Source organism: Callorhinus ursinus, unplaced genomic scaffold (assembly GCF_003265705.2).
Source record: "Callorhinus ursinus isolate GAN/ISIS: 27379988/994484 unplaced genomic scaffold, GSC_fseal_2.0 scaffold3, whole genome shotgun sequence".
Taxonomy (NCBI): domain Eukaryota; kingdom Metazoa; phylum Chordata; class Mammalia; order Carnivora; family Otariidae; genus Callorhinus; species Callorhinus ursinus.
Window position 1 is genome coordinate 876929 of NW_027397065.1, and position 7094 is coordinate 884022.

Sequence of the window (7094 nt, forward strand, 5' to 3'; positions counted from 1 at the left end):
CTCTGGAAATAGAGCCGCACCAAGGGAGGTGGGATAAACAGCAGCCCAAACCACACTTGGGAACTGCCTGGTGAGGACCCTGCTGATACTGACATGAGATGCTGAAAGCCACCCTGAGCTCCTCCGCCCTCACTGGCCCTAGATGCTTGCTGCTACTGCCACCAAAATGGGCTGTCCTGTATCCCTGATTCAGAGTCCTGGGCCAGGGTGTCTGCTTGCTGATCCTTTGTCACAGTCTGCATCCTAGTTGCCTGGGAGCTGAAAAGGTGAATATGGGGACTTTTCATCTCCTGAAGTGGAAAGTAGACCCTAGTTTAATCTAGAGTCATAGAGTGGAGAATTCTGCTAACATAGGAAGGGGAAGTCAGAGGCTGGGCAGAGAGAGGGGGAGAGAGAGACCCTTATAACTTGCTTGTTGTTTAACTTTTATTTATTTATTTTTTTTATAGTGCTCTTAGCTTTACAGAGAATTTAATTTTTTGGTGAATATAATCTAAAAATATCTTCTTTTATGATTTCCAATCTTAAACAACTCTGCCATGACCTTTACCCTCTCTACCTTCCTGCAACCTCCCTGCTGAATGAACTAGGTCTGCATTTTTTCCTTTTTAAGGACTTTCTGTGCTTTTACCAAGGGCTTTGCAGACTATCCTTTGAGTTTTTAGGCAGCTCTGATGTCCCAGGTCTTCCTCTCATGTCAGTGATGTGCTTGACCCTGAGACATGTGTGGTCCTGCTCTGGAGGCTAATTATCTTAGGTGGTGGCACTTTCACCCTCTAGGTTGGGAATCTATTACCTCTCAAAATGTTTAACATTCTGCCTTTTAGACAGGAGAATTTTTTTGACCTGTTCATCAGATATGTGCTTTCATGACTCAGGAGTCCCCTAACTCTCCTAGTCTCCTACTGCTTTAGATATATTTTATTGCTCAGTTAGTTTCAATTGGCCTAGCAAAGCGTCATGGGATACTTGACATTTTGATATCTTAGGTATTAAATTGAAAAGCATCTAGTGGATCATTTTCATGCAGCAATCCTAAGTTCCCCTTTCCTACTCAGAGGGAATATGGTACAGTCTTCAGGACATCTTGAATATTTTCATTATTCATCTTTGAGGGGCTTAGTCATCTTTGCTCTTCTTGTCTACATGGCTAGAAACCTGTCTACACCAGTAACCTTAACATATGCTAGTACAGAGAAGCTTTTGGAAGATTCTCTGCTCACTTGGTATATCTTAAGAAAGCTCAAGTGCTGCCTCCCTATAATGACTCTCTCCAGATTCAGCTGTGGAAGGGGCGAGAAGAATTAGCAGGTTTGAAAATGATGTGGCCACTCTCTCTCACAGCCAGGGCACTCCTTGCAGAAACTGCCCCAGCATGGCACATCAGGAACGGAACTTGAGGGGCGCCTGGATGGCTCTGTCGGTAAAGTGTCTGCCTTCAGCTCAGGTCATGATCTCAGGGTCCTGGGATTGAGCCCCACCTGGGGCTCCCTGCTCAGCGGGGTATCTGCTTCTCCCTCTCCCTCTGCCCCTCCCTCCTGCTTGTGCCCACTCTCTCTCTGTCTCTCTGTCTCAAATAAATAAATAAAATATTTTTTGAAAAGAAAAAGGAATGGAGCCCTTAAAGTTGGAGCTATGCCTGTAGGAGCTTGAGCCCAGATGTGAGAGATCCAATGTAGATGAGCAGAGGCTTGGAGACCAAAGTCCCTGTGGATGATGGAGGGAACCCTGACAGAAAGGTGGCATCTGGAATGTTCGGAGACAGGCTTTAGGTAGCATCTCAAGCAGGGATCCAGAGAAGAGAGGCCTAAAATTGGGTGGAAGGAGCAGGGTTATGGGATCTAGACCACAGGGGTTTCTGGTGAGGACCTAAGACCCCAGGCAGCTCATCACCACAGCACTGAGACAGACAGAATGTACTGGAGTCTTGATCTTTTTATTGGGAGAGCAAGCTAGGGGCTGGGACAGAGGAATAAAAGAAGATTGTTAGGGAGGAAGTGATTAAGTGCATGGCTTGTACGCCAGCCTGCCTGGTTTCAAATTTCCCTTCTGTCACTCACTACCTGTATGACTTTGGTCAAGTTAACTCAGTGTCTCTGTGCCACAGTGTCCTCATCTGCAAAGTGAGAATAATGACAATGCCTACCTCATAGGGCTTTTGTGAGAAGCGAATGAGTTACTATATGTAAAGTGCTTAGAACAGGGCTAGCACAGACTAGGTGTTAAAAAAGTTAATTGTTTTCGTTACTGTTACTAGAACTGGCACAAATAATCAAAGCAGAAGAATCAACAGGGTGGTCTTGGTGTGAAATCACCCAAGTTATTCTTATTCTTCAGCTCCCTCTGAGTAGGAATGATTGGTCACAGATCGGGGTGAGGGTGAGCTTCCAGACAGGGCTCATGGGGTGGAAAAGAGCAGCAGAGAAAAGGAGCCAGGCAATTTCTTCCATGTACAGTTGGGAGAATGACTTTTTTTGGAGGATGGAATGGGGATGGGGGGCAAACTCTGACACATGGTCATTGTGGCCTATAACCAGTCCAGAATCTCTGGGCTCCCGGGGGCCCATGCTAGAGATGTGAATAGTGAGAGAGGAGTCTGGAAGGTTCTCTTCTCTCCTGGGGACTCTGCTCTAGGCTGGTTCCTCTAAACCTCCAGGGTGTACAGTGGCCACAGAGAGGGCATGCACCTCTGGCCTTATGCTGGCTCTCTTCTGGAACTTAAAGCAATAAAATGTACAGACCCTATTTCACAAGTTATGCCCTCTTGGTTCCCTCTTGCACACATGCAGACAAAACAGGACTTTAAAAAAGGGTTTATTTACAAAAATAATAATGGCTGCCATTGTTGGAGAGTTTAATCATATGCCAAGTCACCGTGTATCTACCTGAGTGCCACATATTGAGTGAGTACTTCATTTAATCCTCATAACAACTCTGTGGGGTGTGTCTCATTACTGTCCCCACTTTGCAGATGAGGAAACAGGCCCCAGAGGCTCAAGTAACTTGCTGGAGTCAAATAGCCAGCAAATGGTAGAGCCAGAATTCCAGATCAAGTGGTTCACTGTTCGAGCCAGAGCTTTTAATGAGAAGAGAGATGAAGAATGCTTTGGAGTTGCTATCTGAAAGGAAATACAGCATTTTTGACAGAAGTGAAATGTGTGCTCTTTGCTCCCTTCCTTGGTGAGCTGACACCAACCTGAGACATTTGCTCCCCTCCCTGGGCAGCATCTGTTTTATTTCTCCAAGGACAGCAATTCACTCTGTGGAGACTCTGCGAGAGGCCAAAGTTCCTTATAGCTTCTCAGATCACAAAACCCTTTTCAACAAGATCCCTCAGGCCCAGGCCCCTAAAAACCATGTAATAAATTTACCATCAAAATAATCTCACTTCGTCCCTCTGAGGCCATTATGCTACAAACAAAGGTAACGTGATATCCCAATAAATATTTCTCCTGTGAAGTCATTAGGGTTTCTATCCCCTCTACACAAAACTGTATTCTTTAAATTTAATATAATTTCATAGTTCCCCTAAATCATTCATGGGTATATATACAACATTCGACAGTTCCACATCCTGTCATTTGAATAAGAATGATTATTAAAGTTCAGGCTGAGACTAAAATGCAAAAGCATTTTACTGTTTTTATTATTAAAAATGCAGTAATAAAATATTTTAAAACGTTATAGTAATTATCTTTTCATTGCACAAACCTGCATTGTCAACTATGTCACATTAAAATGTTAAATCACTATTTTAATATCAAATTCCAGAAAGAGATAGAAAGAAACTGCTGAAATTTGTCTTCTGTGCAGTGTATTTCTCTCAGCATTTTAGTACATGTGGTCTGTCATGGTTGAGAGGTGCTGCATTATACAGGAAACACCACAGATTTTGGAGTTCCCAGAGTTGAAATAATGAGGAGTTACAGGAAATGTGTATTTTTTCATCACTTTAAAAAATTGGGATAATTAGCTATTTTTCTGGGTTCCCAAACCCAAGCCTGCAGGACATCACTGACAAGTGAGCAAATCCTGAACAGCTGGGCCTGCAAAAATGAAATGAATCACGGAAGTCATTCTGTAGATTGTGTGCTTTGGGCATCAACGTTGTGGTCTTCCCGCATCCTGCTGGGCCACCTGCATTGGGTTCTTACCAGCAGAGGTAACAGTAGAACAGTGGGGCAGCTCTTGTTGCCCTGGGACAAGTGTTAATGAGGAAGAAACATGGAGATGAGAGATACTGCATTCAGGCTCTTGCCTCTCAGTGAATCCCACTTGGTTCTCACAATATTATCTATAAATCCGCGCTACAAGTCTTGATCACACTGGATATAATCATTACACAGAGGACTTTGACCTGGGACTTTGTCCCATTTGGTGATTAAAAAACAAAAAAGTACATTTTTAATAGATTTCATGAGGAGCTAATTGTGTATGGCTCCGATGGCTTATAGAAAACTATCAGACGAGGGCGCCTGGGTGGCTCAGTTGGTTAAGCGACTGCCTTCGGCTCAGGTCATGATCCTGGAGTCCCTGGATCGAGTCCCACATCGGGCTCCCTGCTCAGCAGGGAGTCTGCTTCTCCCTCTGACCCTCCCTCCTCTCATGTGCTCTCTCTCATTCTCTCTCTCAAATAAATAAATAAAATATTAAAAAAAAAAAAAAAAGAAAAGAAAACTATCAGACGAGGTCCATACTGGGTCAGGAACTCACTTTTATGCCCTTTGAATCACATGGTCTTATTATCTATGCAGTTTTTAAAAATGAGCTTGTTACCAAAACTGAAAAAAGTCATCTGAATAGTACCAACAGGTTATATTATAAACGAATTACACTGTTAATGGAGATGCCATTCAGAAGCTACTTATCTAATGGGTTGTTAGTAAATACTTTGCTAATTGATTTATACTGGTGTTATTCACATTAATACATCAAATCAGCCCTAAGGGATGCTATAAATTGAGAGCTTATAACTTAAAAGAAATTTCCTTTATTAAAATTGAAGGAAGTAACTCCTTTTACCCGTCCCCTCCCCCCACATTAGCATCTTTGTTTGGTTCCTGGGTATCTTAGGTTTGATTCCTCAGGAGACAGAGATGAAAATAAGTGTTCAAGAATTTTATCAGGATGTGCTTTGGAAAACAACACCTGTAAGTGGGTGAGGAAAGCAAGATTGGACAGAAGGTGAAGTTCAGTTGTGATGCTGTTGCAACAAGGCTGCAGCCAATCCCACCGAAGTCTGAATGTGGATTGCCCCTCAAAGAGGTCCCCAAATTGAGGCAAGGGAGCTAGGACCTGGTACCCCTCATCATCTAGTCATGGGATTTGGGCTACCCCTGCAGAAAGAAACAACATCGGGCAAGACAGTTTTTGCTAAGGGCCATTTCTAGAGAGGGACTCAGCTCTGAGTCGTGGACAGGTAATGACCCTAATAGCTGGGAGAATGAGTGCCTGTGTCCTGAAGGTGGTATTTGGGTGGCACACCATAGAGCCGTTACACTGGATTATACCACAAATTCGCCACATGGGAGCTAAACTCAGCCTCTTCTTAACAAGTTAAATTTTCCTTCTGACTTTCCTCTCTTTGTAATCAGCATCACCATTTTTCCTTACCCAAGGTAGTAGAGTAGAAATCTGAAGATTTCTAAAAATTGCCTTGGGCGATTTTTAACAGTCTGTCACATTTAATTTCCAGCATATTTATCCTTTTAAACAATTTTAAATAATTCACTACAAAATGAAATCTGGCATAAGTCCTATCTGTCTTTTACTCCCTGAATTAACTGAAGAAGCCAAGACAACAGATTTCTAGGCAGTTTGGAAACTGGTGATATAACTAAGGAATGGGGAGGTGCTGTCTCTTTTTCCTCTTTTGGAGAAGAAAGCTTAAGTCAGTGGTCAGACAAATAAATAGTCAACTATTTTCTGGAAGTGCAACTCTGTTTACAAGAATGCAAATGAATGACCCTGAAAAAGAACATTGTTATTTAAAAAAAAATTGTGTTAACATGAGCTAGATGTTTTCAGAGATTGAGATTTGAAAAAAAAATCTAGCTAGTAATTGTGGGTACAATCCCACCTTCCACTAGAATAACTACCCTGTCAAAGACCTAGCTGCCACTCCACTGTCCTCGAAGTACTCGCAGGAAAACACAGGGGATATTAAATTATCATGTAATTAAATTAAATTATCACTTTACAATCCCACCAATAAGGCTGAGATGGCACTTCTGTTATGAATCCTTGCTTGCAAATCCTTTTACTCTGGGATGAGAACTCCTTCCTGGCAGAAGAAGTTTTGGCTTAAAGGTGAAATTGTAGATTAGATGATTGTACAAGAGTTCTTGCACCCAGAGGATCCTAAGGACAAAAATTAAAATTCATTTGCTATTAATACTTATGATCTTTGGTGTTCAAATAATTACACTTGCCCAAAACATGGGTCTGTATTGTACATATCGATAAGTTCATGTTCTAAATATCAAACTGTTTTAGAATACTTTTTTGGTTAAGTAGTAAGTGGGGACATTTTAATATTAGGAGCTTTAAGATATACAAACAAATATCTATTTCTAATGAAGAGGCCAGAAATCAGTCCTGATGGTTTGAAGCAAGAGCAGTGGGGGCCACCAGTGTTTGTCTCCTCCACACTTATAAATGCACAGCATTTATAAGATACCTTAAAGATGTTCATGGTGCAGAAAAAAACATGAGCTCAGATTTCTAACAATACAAAAAGGAAAACTGCGCAAGAAGACACTTGGGACTCAAGTTTTCTTCTTTAAGCCCATGAGGTTTCTTAAGCAAGTCCTGTTAGATGCATAAAGATGAGGTTTCTCCAAGAAACCACCCCTAAGGGGCGCCTGGGTGGCTCAGTGGGTTAAGCATCTGCCTTTAGCTCAGGTCATGATCCTAAGGTCCTGGGATTGACCCTGGGTACGTGCTCCCTGCTCAGCGTGGAGCCTGCTTTGCTTCTCCCCCTCCCTCTACCATTCCCCCTGCTCATGCTCTCTGGCTCTATCTCTCTGTCTATAAATAAACAAAATATTAAAAAAAAGAAAGAAAGAAAAGAAACCACCCCTAACGTCTCTGGG